General features: G+C 44.3%; 1 pseudogene across 1 annotated transcript; it reads left to right on the top strand.

The window, feature by feature from the left end:
• The first annotated feature begins 11,475 nt into the window (after positions 1 to 11,475).
• Positions 11,476 to 12,858, top strand: LOC111141194 (annotated as a pseudogene). Its single transcript, XR_002640189.1, has one exon. The product of XR_002640189.1 is annotated as a hsc70-interacting protein pseudogene (transcript).
• Positions 12,859 to 15,156: the final 2,298 nt, after the last annotated feature.

Here is a 15,156-nt window from a genome sequence, read left to right as displayed (position 1 = left end):
GTGATTTCAAGCAGCTGGCTTACCCTCTCCGAGCCTCTGCTTCCCTATTTGTAAATGGAGACCGTGGCTATCAACTCTGATGTCTTCTTCATTGAAAAAGTCTCTTCCCATTGGCTTGCAACTCTGCAAAATGAGCTATTCCATCCTATCAGTTTTCCTTTTTATAGACACATTATTCATAAGCCAAGAGGAAGCTAATACTAGATTTCTTAAAATGAAACAGTAATGTTGTATACCTGAAATTAAAGTAACATTGTGTATCAACTATATTTCAGTTTTAAAAAAATGAAACAGTAATATTTATATCCTATTTACTAAGGGCCAGGGATCTGTTATAAGGTAACTCTCACCAGCCCTGTTTTAGAGATAAGGAAACTGAGGCCCAGAGAGGTAAAGTAACTTGTCTAATGTCACACAGCCAGTAGGGAGCTGAGCGGAGATTCATACCCAGGCTGTCTGACTTCAGAGTCCGTGCACTTAATCATTATGTTGAGAAAAGTAAAGAAAAGGAAGCGCATAAAGCCTGTGGCATGATACTAGACATAGAGTGGATTCCGGATAAACGTTTGCTGGTAGTATTATTATTACTATTATTGTTGCTTTGCCGTCAACATGTCTGAGTCTTATCTTTGACCATTAGAAGTAGGACAGGGCTCCTTTCAGCCAAATTGAAGAGTCAAGAAGCTCTTGGATTAAAGGCAGTCAGTTGGCCCACCCAGATGTGTGGGACCCTTGACATGCCAATTAAATGTTCCTGCCATGTGGCCTTGAGCAACTCAGTTCATGTCTCTGGGCCTCAGTTTCCCCATCTGTCAGGAGGAAGGACACTCTGCTCTGTCTTATTGTTGGGTTGGGAACAGGAGAGGAGGTGCTAGGTGTGAACAGGTTGAATGCCGTGTTTAAAGATTGTCAGGCGATCAGCAGACCCTCCAGCCCAGGCAGCCTGGCATCAGAGGCCCTTTTTAACCACTGGGCACTACTGTTTCCCAGGGAGGATGCGCTCACCCAAAGACAAAGCTTGCAGGGGCGCCTGGGTAGTTCAGTCAGTTAAGCATCTGACTCTTGTTCTCAGCTCAGGTTCGATCTCAAGGTTGTGAGTTCAAGTCCCACATTGGGCTCCACACTGGGCATAGGATCTAGTAAAAAAAAAAAAAAGACAAAGTTTGCAATTTGGGTCCCAAATCCCTACAACCGAAAGCCAGTAAGATGCTGGTGACAGAAGACCCACCTGAGACCATGTCCCTGAAGTAAAAAGTGAAAAGTGACAGGATTATCAGGATAAGACAAAAAGAAAGCAAGACCAACAATACTGATAACGGACAAAACCGGATTTGAGGTAAAAAGCATTTCACTAAATGGCAAGGGGACTCTTAACTCTCTTTGCCTCTGTGTGCCCCCATCAACTGTCTCCTCATTTTTATTATCCTTCCCAGACCTTTTCCACTCATCCAGTTCTTGCATTGTCACTTCATGGTCCAAAGACTAATTTTCGTGTTCATTCCTTGAGGGATGCACCAGCCTCCTCCAGGACTCTACTCTGCTACTCTGATGCTCTCATTCACTTCTTGGAGGCTGCTGGCCTGTTGAGATCTTTCCTGCCTGGTCCTCTTTGATCAGACAGGATGATCGCCCCTCCCTCTCCCTATTCCTAAGACCCCACCCTTGCCTGGTCCCAGAGCAATAGTGAGTTTGTCTCCCAGAAGGAGTGGAGGGAGGGTCGGCACCCAATCTGCCTGGTGAATTGCTCACACAGCCAGCTCTAGCACTAGCCTGTGAGCATAGGCTGGGCCCACAGTAGGTGCCCATTAAAGGCAAGTTGAGTGAACTTAAGAACCCTTAGTCTATAAGATGTTGTTAACTCAACCCCCCAAAAAAGGGTCGATGGCGGGGTGGTCTCCTCTGACAGCATTGGTCCTGAGCTACAGAGAGAATTTTTCTTTTCAATTTCCTATCAAAGATTTTCAAGTAGAAAATAGGTCCCCTGGAATCCTCCAAGCCCATGCTCGTCTCTTACTTCCTTCATTCAATGCGCATTGGTTGTTTTGTTACCAAGTGCTTGGTGTTGTAAGAATGCAGAATTGTGTAAAGCTTCAAGCAGCTAACACTAGAGTAGGGACAGGAAGTCATCAGCTATTTATTCCATACAGTGCAACAGGGTATAAGCCCTTCAGGGAGCTTAGAGTTTTGGGGGTGGGGAGTAACAGGCATCAAAACCATTGTCACAGCCAGAGTCAGGAATCAAAAAGAGCTACCTTTCAATACACTCACTCTGGGGTCTGGCTGGGCTCATTTAGAATCTCAGCTTCTTCACTTCCTTCATGAGACCTTGAACAAGAAGCTTAAGCTTCTTGAGGCTTAAGTCTCACTATATGTAAAATGGAAATCATAATTACTTCCTTCCTAGGGTCATCATGAGAATTATGAAAAGCAACTCAAGTGACTGGCTTATCATTTTTATCATTAGGATAATGATGGTGACAATAGTATAAATACCAGGTGAATGGTACAGAAAGTGGGGGGAGGGGGGAACTACTTCTGCCTGAAGAAGAGATGGTATGGATGAGAATTTTCAGGAGGAGGGAGTTGTTGGTGCTGAGTTTTAACGGAAGGTTTGGATTTCTATACAAGGAAGTGGCCAAAAGTGAATCTGCTCAGAAGTAGAAAAATGAATGATTCAGAAGGTCATTAAAATAAAACAAATAAAGAATCTAAACCAAATGACCGGGCTCCTTAAAAATAGGACATTGCATTGCCAAGCTAAGAAAGCGTTAGTCAGGCAGAGGAGGTAGTTACTGGGAAATTTCACCCAGTTCAGCATTATTGAGAAGTTGTGGGTTTCTGGAACCTTCGATGGGTGTTGCACAATCTTATGGGGTCATGGTTATCCAAACCCTGGTCCAAGACTGAGAGAAAAGTGTTCAGGATGGGACTGGTATTAGAAAAAAGAAAGACGTACTTGAAAGTGGAGCTTAAAAGTGGTTAAATGTATTGGAAAGAGATCAGAAGGAGTGGTCTATAGGTCAACAAACATCTGTCCTGAGGAAATAGGTCATGTGACATCTGGAAGGAAGGGGCAGTGCATGCCCTGGCATCTGGATCTGATCCATGGGGCAGACATCCCATTCCTTCTCCCCCACGGTCCTGTACCCCTCCTCACTTTCCCCAAACTCTCATATTACAGGAACACCCCAGCCTTCTCTGTCTGACTGTTGGGACTGGGCAGGCGGGACTCAAATCCCAGCTCTGTCACTTGCTTACTGTGTGATCTTGGGCAAGTCAATTTACCTCTCTGTGCCTTTATTTATTTATTTATTTTTTGTCTATTAAAAGAGAATCATAGTACTCACCTCACTGGATTGTTATGGGGAGTTAGAGAAACACACACCACGCACACATAAGTGCTCAGATAATGTTAGTTCCAGCACCTTCTCTCATTCTCTTTCTTCTTCTGACTTCATCTTGCCCTACCTGTTCTCATTATGTCTTGCTGGAGGTATCCATGGAGTGTACAGGCAAATAATTCGATGCCTCCTATATGGTAGCCTGCAGGTAAGATCTTTGATTCATTTGTATCATTCAATTTACATGTATAAATACCTATAATGTAACTAGCATTGTTCTTGGAATAAAGACAAAAATATTACATGGCAGCAAAGGGAGGAGGAGGAGCATACAAGAGATGGAAATGAAGTAACAAGGAATTGAGAAGGGACACCTTGACCTTGTGCCAGGCATAGAGGTGGACAGCAGGATAAGGAGGTGAAAATGGTACAGCCTGGGGCTTTGGAGGGGTCACAGCTTAAAGGGAGACAAACACAAAGACCCAAATGATGGTTGTGGGGCCCTACTGGGGATCTGTGATGTTATTGTCTTGGGCAAATTTAAGAAGACTTCCAAGACGAGGTGACTGAGGAGCTGGGTGCTAAGGGTGAGTAGTCTCACCAGATGGATAAAGCCAGAAAGAGCATTTTAAACTGAGGACTAGTATATGTGAAGGCCCAGACACATCACAAAAACAGAGTGTTTGGGGGTGCCTGGGTGGCTCAGTGGGTTAAGCCTCTGCTTTTGGCTCTGGTCGTGATTTCAGGGCCCTGGGATCGAGCCCCACATTGGGCTCTCTGCTCAGCTGGGAGCCTGCTCCCCGCCCCCCGCCTGCCTCTCTCTGCCAACTTGCGATCTCTGTCAAATAAATAAACAAAATCTTTAAAAAAACAAAACAAAACAAAACCCAGAGTGTTTGGGGAACAGTTGGGTGTCTCTTTAGGGGAAGTGAAAGAAAGTCTTTTCATTGAGTACAGGACCTGACACAGAGTAAGTGCTCAATAAAAGTTGGTCATGCTTACTGTGAGATAGTTCATGAACTTGTTCCCTAGTGGTGAGTTGGTACTGCTAAGACTCACTGCAAAGAACCCAGTCACCTCCCAGGACCAAGGCAGGCTCAGGGACGGAAGAACAAGAGAAGTGATCTTCAGGAAGAGGCTGTCATGTGGGACAGGCCAAGGTTCAATTCCTGCTTCAGGGGGCCTGCACAGTGTCCTTCCTCCTTGGGGCTGCTCATTCTGTTCCTTTGCCCAAGCAGAACTTCAAGAACTGGCCGGCCTAATGACCAGCACTGAGCTAACGGGAAGGTGGGCCACACTGGGCCCCAAGTCATCTGCCTGTGCCGATGAGCCAGGCCCTGGGGATTCCTCCCGCCCCGGGGGAGCATTTAGAGAAGTACGCTGCAAGTCATCTGCCCTGTGTGGTCACTGCCTGTCAGGGCTGCGCAGGGCTGGTGGGGAAATGGGCAGATTGCGGCACGGCTCGTTGGGAACGGAGCGCTTGGGCCCGGGAGCTGTCTTCTTGAGTCTGTTACCAGAAGACAGTTACGTAAGCAGTTTGCTCGTTCCCTCTACAAGTGTGTGTTGAGTGCCAACTGTATGCCAGGCACTGTTTCAAGCTCTGGAGGGACCGTGGGGACAGACCCAGCCTTCCTGCTTCAGGGAGTTCTGGAAGAAACATTCTGGAAAAAAAATATACACTAACAATGTCCTAGTCTATTTATTGAGGGTTTACTAGACGCTGAGGCCCTGTTCCATGCACTACGCCAATGGGGTTTCATTTAATCTCCTTATTGGATTCATGAGACGAATTTTATGTCTCATAATCATAATAAATCATAATAAATATCCCATTTTACAAATCATATTCTTTAGGAACCCACCTGAGGGGACCCCCCCTTCCCCAGATCTGTCTGTCGTTGACTCTCAAAGGGGTGTGAGCTACAGTGGGGGTGCAAATGATGATGCCTGGCCTTGGTCTTGGCTCACAGTGACCTAATGGGGTAGGAATGAGGGGCCTGGCATCTTCTGATAACATTCGGGGCCCGCCCGCCCCAGCCACTCTCCTGAACTCTGAGAGCTTTCAAATGCTTTCGGAGCCTTGTAATAATCTCCTTTCCCAACATTCCTTAATCATCATTACTCTGGACTCAGGCATTTAATTGCTCATCTGTTTCTCCATTCCTTCATGAATAGAGAATTTCTTTCATGATTGCATCAGGACAAGAGCCACCTTGGACCAAATTGTGTTATAGGTGCGAGGCCTCCCCACCCCACCCCACCCCTGGGTAATCGTCCTTCTGCCTCTCACTCTATCCCTCTGTACCCTCATGTGAGCCCTGCTGTGTGCCAGCTGCTTGGGTCAGGAGCCCCCACAGAGACAGAGGAAGAGGGCTCTGTGGCAAGAGGGGCCAGACAGGGGCCAGAGAGAAGATAGCCCCAGGGGGCTGGGGAGCCCAGAGGTCATATCACCCAGCAGTGGGATGAAAGAGGACCTGGTCTGGAAGGCCAGAAGTCATCCAGAAGCTCTGGAGGCTTCTGAAAACTCCACTTAAATAGCCCTGTTCCCTTCCCAAAGCCCCTCTTCACCTCTTCCCAGCTCTCCACTGCCAGCTCCACCTGTGTACGTTCTTCCCTGCTCTCCAAGCATCCAGGCTTCCTCCACTTTTCCCTTGCTTTTCCCGCCATCTCCCACTTGGCAAGACCAAAGTGAAGGGCACTGAGCATGGGCAACACAAACAACTAGGGCACTGCTATCCTTCGGTGTCCTGGGTCTTGCCTGTACTCGCGAGAAACTCCTTCCAGTGGTTTCTTCTGGAGGGACCTCAAGGCTTTGGCATGCCCACATACACCCTTTGGAACAATTAACTTCTTGTTTGCATGTACATTAATTTTATATTAAAAAAATAATGAGGGACGCCGGGGTTGCTCAGTCGGTTGAGCACCCAACTCTTGGTTTCAGCTCAGGTTGTGATCTCAGGGCTGTGGGATCAAGCCCCGCGTTGGGCTCTGTGCTCAGCGGGGGAGTCTGCTTGATACTCTCACTCCCCCTGCCCCGCCTCCCACTCTCACTCTCTCTCTCTCTCAAATAAATACATAAATCTTTATAAAAATTAAATAAATAAATAAATAAATAAATAATTATATCCCCACCAGGCCTGTCTCTAACATTGCAGGGACCCAGAGAAAGAGAGCGAAAGGAGGCCTATGACTACTGCCTACCTGCCCCCCTTCTCTTCCTGTCCTGGATCCAGCCTCTGGGCATCCGTGAGGGGACAGCCCCTCCCTCACAGCCAAAAGCAGATCTCTGGTCTACCTTTGTTAGGGAGGGCCTGGAAAGAGGCCTACGCAGGCTCTGGAAATGGACTAGGGACTATTAGACAGGAAATACACAGGTCCCGGGTGCCCCCAAAATGTGAGGATGTGTTGATACTGCATCCACCCGACAGCAGGGTTACCAATATCTTTCTCTTCATTCTTCCTTATTGTTGGAACATTTGACATCTAGCAGCACATTTATGATCTTTACGTGACCCCCAAATGACTCAGCCCCATTTGGAGGAACAAGATGACAGCAGAACGGCACGTGGGTGGAGGGGCGCCGGGAAGGGGCAAGGCTGGGGGCACTGGGCAGACCTGCAGCGCATTTTGGGTTTTGTCACTTCCTAGCTGAGGGCCTTGAGCAAACCCACTTAGCTTTCTCAGCTTCAATTTCTCTCTCTGTCAAATGGGAATAGTCATTACCATTTTTCAGTATTATTGGAATGATTGAGTGGCCAGGCAAATGAGTGGCACAAAAATTTTAAATATAATCGTTACTATTTTTTAAATGTCAATCAATGCCAGGAATATTCTGATGATTCTCCTAGGGTGGTTTCAGCACACTTATTTCCTGGTCATAATCACTTCCTTTATCACCTCTTACGTCATCCTCAGCCTTTACCTCATTACCCTCCCTGCTCTGTCCCTCCCACTAGCTACATCACCACTCCCTGCCCCGGACTTAGCTTACCCCCCCCACCCCCCACCCGGAGCTCAGCCTCACATGAAAAGGGTCAGAGGGCACACTTTCTCTTTTATTTGCCTCAAGCTACTATTTTGACATTTACCCTTTCCCTGGCCCATTTCAGACCCTCTTAGTCACTTCTGCAGAAGCAATGCGAATGAATGAGCTCAAACTGGTGTGCTCCCAAGGTCATTTACATGTTAAACTGGATTAAGCTGAGATTTCATTTTTTGATCAGACAGCCAAGGTAAGTGGACATAAAGCTGGCTGGGGAAGCCAGAGACAGGGATTAAAATCCTGTGTCTGTGCTTCCTAATTGTGAGGCTCTGAGGAGTCATTTCACCAATACAAGCACCGGTGTCCTCATTTATAAAATGGAAGAATGAGGGGCTCCTGGGTGGCTCAGGAGGTTAAGCGTCTGCCTTTGGCTCAGGTCATGATCTCCAGGTCCTGAATCAAGCCCCACATGGGGCTCCCTGCTCAGTGGGGAGTCTGCTTTTCTCTCCGTTTCCTCTTTTCTCTGGCTTGTGCACTCTCATGATCTCTCTCTCCCAAATTAATAAATAAAATCTTTTTTTTTTTTAATGGAAGAATGATTCTTACCCAGCAGTTTTGTATCACAGATCACTAACACGTGTAAGACACTGAATAGGACTTTGGTCAGTGATAGCAATTAGGTGGAGGCCGGATCGTGAATGGCCTTGAGGAGCAGATGAGTGAGTGCTGCGGGCTTCATGCTGAGGATGGCAGGGAGCCATGGAAGGCTCTAAACAGGGGTGGCACTACCAGATGGTAGAGTCGAGATGTGGAAAATCTTGCTTACATGGCAAGATGGCAAGAGGCAAGAGGTAGGGAGACCAGTTAATGGCCATGAGACCTGTACTCGGGCAGTGGCTGGGGAAGTGAGGACAGATTCAAGAGCTGGCCTGGAGTTGGCATCCTGAAAGGAGAAGGTGTCCTCCTTCACCACTCTGTTGTCCCCTCTAGGTGACAAACTGTCCAAACTGATCACCTGGATTTAAACTGGGAATGGGGTGGGGGATGGGCAGCAGAGTGGCAGGAGGAGGAATAACGTGAGAGAAAAAGAAGGTGAAACAAAAACAGGAAACTTGACTTTTTGTTGACGAATTTTTCAAACCCTGATTTCAGCTAGAAAAAATCAATACCCAGCAAATCAGAAGTGAAGCAAAAAGTTTGTGTCGAGAAATAAAAGCTAAGGAGCTCTTACTATGTGCCAGGCTCCAGGTGAGGCGATGTACTCTATTATCACAATAAATCATCACAATCAGCCCATAAAGGAGGCATCACCATCATTTCCATTTTAGAGATGAAGAACACAGGTGCAGTGAGGTGAAGGATATGGGCGAGGGTGAGGGAGGGCAAGGACTGTGACTCAAGGTAGGCAGACCCCAAACTCCAAGTTCTTAGAGAAAAGTAAACATCTTATGAGACTCGAGCAACATGAAAACCAGAAGTCTGAGGTGTCCAGTAATAGCGAGATAGTCACTCTTCCCTACTGGTATTCAGTACGTCTTTGAAAAGGTAATATGATATAAGTAGAAAAAGCACATTATCTATAGTGTGATTACAAGTATGCCTTAGAAGTACATGGACTCAAGATACAATTTACAGAAGCAACCACAAATTTAAGGTACCTAAGAGAAGTGGTCAAGACCCTTTCAGGGAAATTACAACCTTTTATTAAATGACACTGGAGAAAATCTAAATATATGAAGAGGTATACCATGTTCACAGATAGGAAGGCGATTCTCCTTAAAGTGTCCTAACACTATTTTAATCAAAAGCCCAACTCAGTTTTTCTTATAACCTGGCAAGCTGAATCTTCAGTTTATATGGAAGAGCAAAGGGCCAAGAAAGGTAAAGACACTCCCAAAGCAGAATTCTGGACAGGGAATTAGCTTACCATATATCAAAATATATGATAAAGCAAACACATTTTCAACAGTATGAAACTGGGACAGGGATTGACACATATATTAATGAAATAGAATAAAAGGTCCAAATAGAAGGATCCTCGTGTATTAGAAAACCTGATTTCTGATGGAGGATCCCTTAAAGACCAATGAGGTAAGGAACCAGTTATTCCATAAACAAGGCTGGGAAAACTGGCTCTCCAAGTGGAGAAAACAATACCCCCTAGCACGCAAAAAATCAATTCCAGGTGGGTCAAGGGCTTAAATGTGAAAGAAAAACCTTAAAACTCTTATAAGAATTATAGGCCATAAAAAAGAAGAAAATGCTGCCACATGAAAATGCTGTCACATGAAAATGCTGTCACAAAATTTGTGACAACATGGATGGATTTGAAGGGATTATGCTAGGTAAAGGAAGCCAGACAGAGAAAGAATACTGGGTTATCTCATTTGTATGTAGAATCTAAAAAAGTTGAACTCATAGAAACTAAGTGTAGATTGTGGTTATCAATGGCTGGGAGTGGAGGAAATGGGGAGATATTGATCAAAAGTTACAAACTTCAGGGGCCCCTAGGTGGCTCCGTTGATAAGGTGTCCGACTCTTGATTTCAGCTCAGGTCGTGATCTCAGGGTCATGAAATTGAGCCCCACACTGGGCTCTGTGCTCAGTGGGAAGTCTACTAGAGATTCTCTCTCTTTTTCCTTCTCCCTCTACCCCCTCCTCCACTCAACATGCTGTCATGCTCTCTCTCTCTAAAATAAATAAGTAAATCTTTTTTAAAAGGTACGAACTTCATTAATGAGATAAATTAGTTCTGAAGATCTAATGTGCAGCATGGTGACTCTGTTTACAGGACTGCACTGTGTACTTGACATTAACTAACAAAGTAGATCTTGAATGTCCTTGACACGCGCGCACATACACACACACACACACACACACACACACACATAAATGGTAACTATGTGAGCTGATGGATGCACTGAGTAACCTTTTTGTGATAATCATTTCACAGTATGTATGTGTGTCAAATCATTATATCATACACCTTAAACTCACCCAACATTATCAATTATATCTCAGTAAAGGTGGGAGAATGAAGCTCTTAGACTAAAATAAAGAATATCTTTACGATCTCAGGGAGAGACAGACTTCTTAAGCAAAATACAGAAAGTGAAATCACAAAGGAAAAGATCAATACATCCAATTAGGTTAAAATTATTTCTGCTCATCAGAAGACACCAAAAGAGATGAAATGACAAATGACAAATTTGGACAAGACATTTGGAATGTATAATCAATAAATGATTAGTATCCAAAATAAAGTCCTACACATTCATAAAACTGAGACAATCTAATAGGAAAATGAGCAAAAGACTAAAACAGATAGTCTACATAAGAGGAAATAAATATGACCAAGAAACCTATGACAAGATGCTTAATCCCATTATTACTCATAAAGATGCAAAATAAAACCACATTGTCATTTCACACCCACCAAACCAGTGAAAATCATAGCTGTGCCAATAGTGTTAGGATACTGAGCAGCTAGAAGGATCACTTACTCTTGATGACAGGTGTGTAAATCATGCTGATGCCATCTTGGACAAATCTGCCATGATGACCGCTCTGTGACCCAAAGTCTTCTTGAGCACAGTCCCTCCTCCCCCACATTCTTTCTTTTTGCCTAACCACACCCTTGGGGCATAACATCCTTGATCAGCTCTGGAGATCCTACGACCAGCACTATACTCTCCAACCCCTAAGCTGTAAAAGCATGTCTTACACAAGGTGGGGTCAAGGAGATCTATTCATCCTGTGGCCGCTCAAGGCATGCCCAAGGCATGCTTCTGTCTGTAAGTACCCTTAATAAACCATTTCTCATCAAGCCGGACTTGTCGGTTTTTTCCTTGGGTCTTACAGCTCCTTTCGGGGTCATTTTACATATACGCCTCCTTCACAGAACAGCGGTGTGCGTTGGGACTGAAAAAAAAAACACTGAAAAATAACACACAGATCTCATGACCCAGAAATTCCATTCTTAATTATGTTAATAGAAAAACTCTTACACATGGGCATCAGGGTGTGTATATTAGAATAGTCATAACAGTTTTGTTTATTAAAAATCCTGAAACCGCCCCTTCCATGCGATCACGCTGAGCTCGTACCCGCGCCTGGAATCGGGTCGCAACCTCAGCCGCGCCTGCCGCCTGCCACTGCCTCTGGACCATGGACCCCCACAAAGTGAGCGAGCTTCGGGCTTTCGTGAAAATGTGTAAGCAGGATCCGAGCGTTCTGCACACCGAGGAAATGAGTTTCCTGCGGGAGTGGGTGGAGAGCATGGGGGGTAAAATACCACCTGCCACTCATAAAACTAAATCTGAAGACAGTATCAAGGAAGAAAAACCAGATAGTAAGAAGGCGGAGGAAAACATAAAGACAGATGAACCATCAAGTGAGGAGAGTGATCTAGAAATTGACAATGAAGGTGTGATTGAACCAGATACCGATGCCCCTCAAGAAATGGGAGATGAAAATGTAGAGATAACCAAGGAAATAATGGATCAGGCAAATGATAAAAAAGTGACTGCCATGGATGCCCTAAATGATGGTGAACTACAGAAAGCCATTGACTTGTCCACAGACACCATCAAACTAAATTCTCGCTTGGCCATTCTGTATGCCAAGAGAGCCAGTGTCTTCATCAAATTACAGAAGCCAAATGCTGCCATTCGAGACTGTGACAGAGCTATTGAAATAAATCCTGATTCAGTTCAGCCTTATAAGTGGCGAGGGAAAGCACACAGACTTCTGGGCCATTGGGAAGAAGCCGCACATGATCTTGCCCTTGCTTGTAAACTGGATTATGATGAAGATGCTAGTGCAATGCTGAAAGAAGTTCAACCGAGGGCCCAGAAGATTGCTGAACTTCGGAGAAAATATGAGCGAAAACGTGAAGAGCGAGAGATCAAAGAAAGAATAGAAAGGGTTAAGAAGGCTTGGGAAGAACATGAGAGAGCCCAGAGGGAGGAAGAAGCCAGACGACAATCAGGAGCTCAGTATGGCTTTTTCCCAGGTGGCTTTCCTGGGGGAATGCCTGGTAATTTTCCTGGAGGAATGCCTGGAATGGCAGGGGGGATGCCTGGAATGGCAGGAATGCCTGGGCTCAATGAAATTCTTAGTGATCCGGAAGTTCTTGCAGCCATGCAGGATCCAGAAGTTATGGTGGCCTTCCAGGATGTGGCCCAGAACCCAGCGAATATGTCAAAATATCAGAGCAACCCAAAGGTTATGAATCTCATCAGTAAATTGTCAGCCAAATTTGGAGGTCAAGCATAATGCCCTTCTGACAAATAAAGCCCTTGCTGAAGGAAAAGCAACTTCGATCACCTAATGGATGTCGCTATAATACAAACCAGTGTACCTCCAATCTTCTCATGAAGAAAGCTGGGGTGCTGTGAAGAGAATCCCTACCCCTCTGCTCCCCATGCAACTGAAACATTCTACAATGGTTTGCCATTAGGGTATTCATTCAGATAATGTTTTCCTACTAGGAACTACAAACTTTAAACACTTTTTAAACCTTAAAAATATTTAAAAACATAAAAAAAAAATCCTGAAACCCGCTCACATACACGTTAGGCTGGCTATTACTAAAGTAATTTTTTTATTTTTTTTTAAAGATTTTATTTATTTATTTGACAGAGAGAGATCACAAGTAGACAGAGAGGCAGGAAGAGAGAGAGAGGGAAGCAGGCTCCCTGCTGAGCAGAGAGCCCGATTCGGGACTCGATCCCAGGACTCTGAGATCATGACCTAAGCCGAAGGCAGCGGCTTAACCCACTGAGCCACCCAGGCGCCCTAGGGTGGCTATTATTAAAACACCAAGAAACCCCCCAAAACAAAAAATAATAAGTGTCGATGGGCCTGTGGAGAAATTGGAACCCTTGTGCACTGCCGGTAAGAATGTAAAATGGTGCAGCTGTTGTGGAAAATAATACAGCAGTTCCTCAAAAATGAAAAATAGGATGACCATATGATCCAACAATTCCACTTTTCCATACACAGCTGAGCCAAAAGGTTGAAACAACCCAAGAACCCATCAACACATGAGTGGATAAACAAAAAGTAGTATATACATACAATGTATATTATACAATGGAATATTATTGATCTTTAAAAAGGAAGGAAATTCCAACACATGCTTCAGTCTGGATGAAACTTGAGGATATAACGTTAAGTAAAATAAGCCAGCCACAAAAAGACAAAGACTTTCCACTTCAATGAGGTACCCAAGGTAACCAAAGTGAGAGCAGCAGAAATTAGAACGGTGGTTGTCAAGGGTTGGGTGGGGAGAGAATGGGAAGTTGTACTGTTTAATGGGCACAGTGTTTCAGCCTGGAAAGATGAAAAAAGTTCTGGAGATGAATGGCGGTGATGGGTGCACCACAAGGTGAATGCAGTTAATACCACTGAACTGGACACCTAAAAATGGTTAAAGTGGTAAATTTCATGTTTATGTTTATTTATCACAATAAAGGCAGATCCTTAATCATTTTGTTTAATAAAAAATCTTTTAAAGATGAAAAAAAGTCCTGGAAATCATTCATATGTCCATCAGCAGGAGAATGGATAAATAAATCAGAGGGCAGTATACACATACAATGTTCTGCTGCAGAGCAATGAAAATGAATGGTCTATACCTGCTTATGTCAACATGGGTGAATCTCACAAACATAATAAATGAAAGGGGACAGTTGCAAAATAATACACTCTAATTGTATAACCAATAACATGGCCTTGTTTGGGGACACAATACACAGAGAGCAAAACTATAAAGAAAAGCAAAGAAATGACTCACACAAAAACCAAGATGGTGTCTCCCTCTGGGTGGGTTGTGAGGGAGGGGTATATGGGGATTTCTAAGGTATTTGATGATTTCCTAAGCTGGGTGATGGACACATGGATATTTACTCTATAATTCTTTAAGTAACGCATTTGTGTTACGTAGTCTTTTGGTGTGTACATACAGTATTACATCATTTTAAAAAAAACCTACACATAGAAAAAAGGATGGAAGAGCTCCACATGTGATGGTGTCTAGTAGTGGGGCCCTTTTACTTTCTGTTTTCCTGTATTTTTAAAAATATTCTTTCATACTTCTGTAGTGAAAGAAGCATTAAATTACATTTAGAAAAAAAAAATGAAGAGACATTTTCCCCTCAGATATGTTCAGAGAAAAAGGAAGTGAGGGGAAATGGGTGAAAGGTTTGGGTTTCCCTTAATTCTAGTAGGAACAGAAGATGACATTAAAATGTTGAGGCAAGAGGCAAGATGTTCATTAAGAGGTAATGAATTTTTACTGCAATCTTGAGGAAGGGAATGGTCCTCCAAAATCGAACTCCCCAGTCCCTCTTCTCAGGAAATCCTTGCTGGTCTCAAGAGTGGGCAGAGGGTTTTAATGCCCTTTTGAAACAAGGGACATAACTGAGGAGATGAAGCCATGAGGCTCAACCAGCCCTTGTCACTTTTGATTTCAGATGAAAACTTTGGCACGCATCCCCTTTGAGTAGCCTTAAAGACCAGATGAAAAAGAAGAAAAAGAGGAACATCACCGAATGAAGAGAACTAGTTGAGCTAGAAGATGGTTTGAGAAAATATGATTCAACATAGTCACCACACATCTGGAGAACATGACGGCCATCTGGGCAAATTTAATTGAAGAGATTTGGGGTTTTTCTTTCTATACTGTCATCTTATGTTCCTCCTCTCCTATCATTACCGATAGCTCAACACAAGACCACAGACTCCATTGTTCACTGTTTTGAGGCACATGTGTACTTCATAAACATGTAGGCGTCCCCTACCACAAGTACAGACTTGTCTGGAGCCTGG

The sequence above is a fragment of the Enhydra lutris genome, unplaced genomic scaffold (assembly GCF_002288905.1).
Source record: "Enhydra lutris kenyoni isolate GAN:26980312 unplaced genomic scaffold, ASM228890v2 scaffoldscaffold5, whole genome shotgun sequence".
NCBI classification, from domain to species: Eukaryota; Metazoa; Chordata; class Mammalia; order Carnivora; family Mustelidae; genus Enhydra; species Enhydra lutris.
This window is presented reverse-complemented; position numbering and strand designations above follow the sequence as displayed.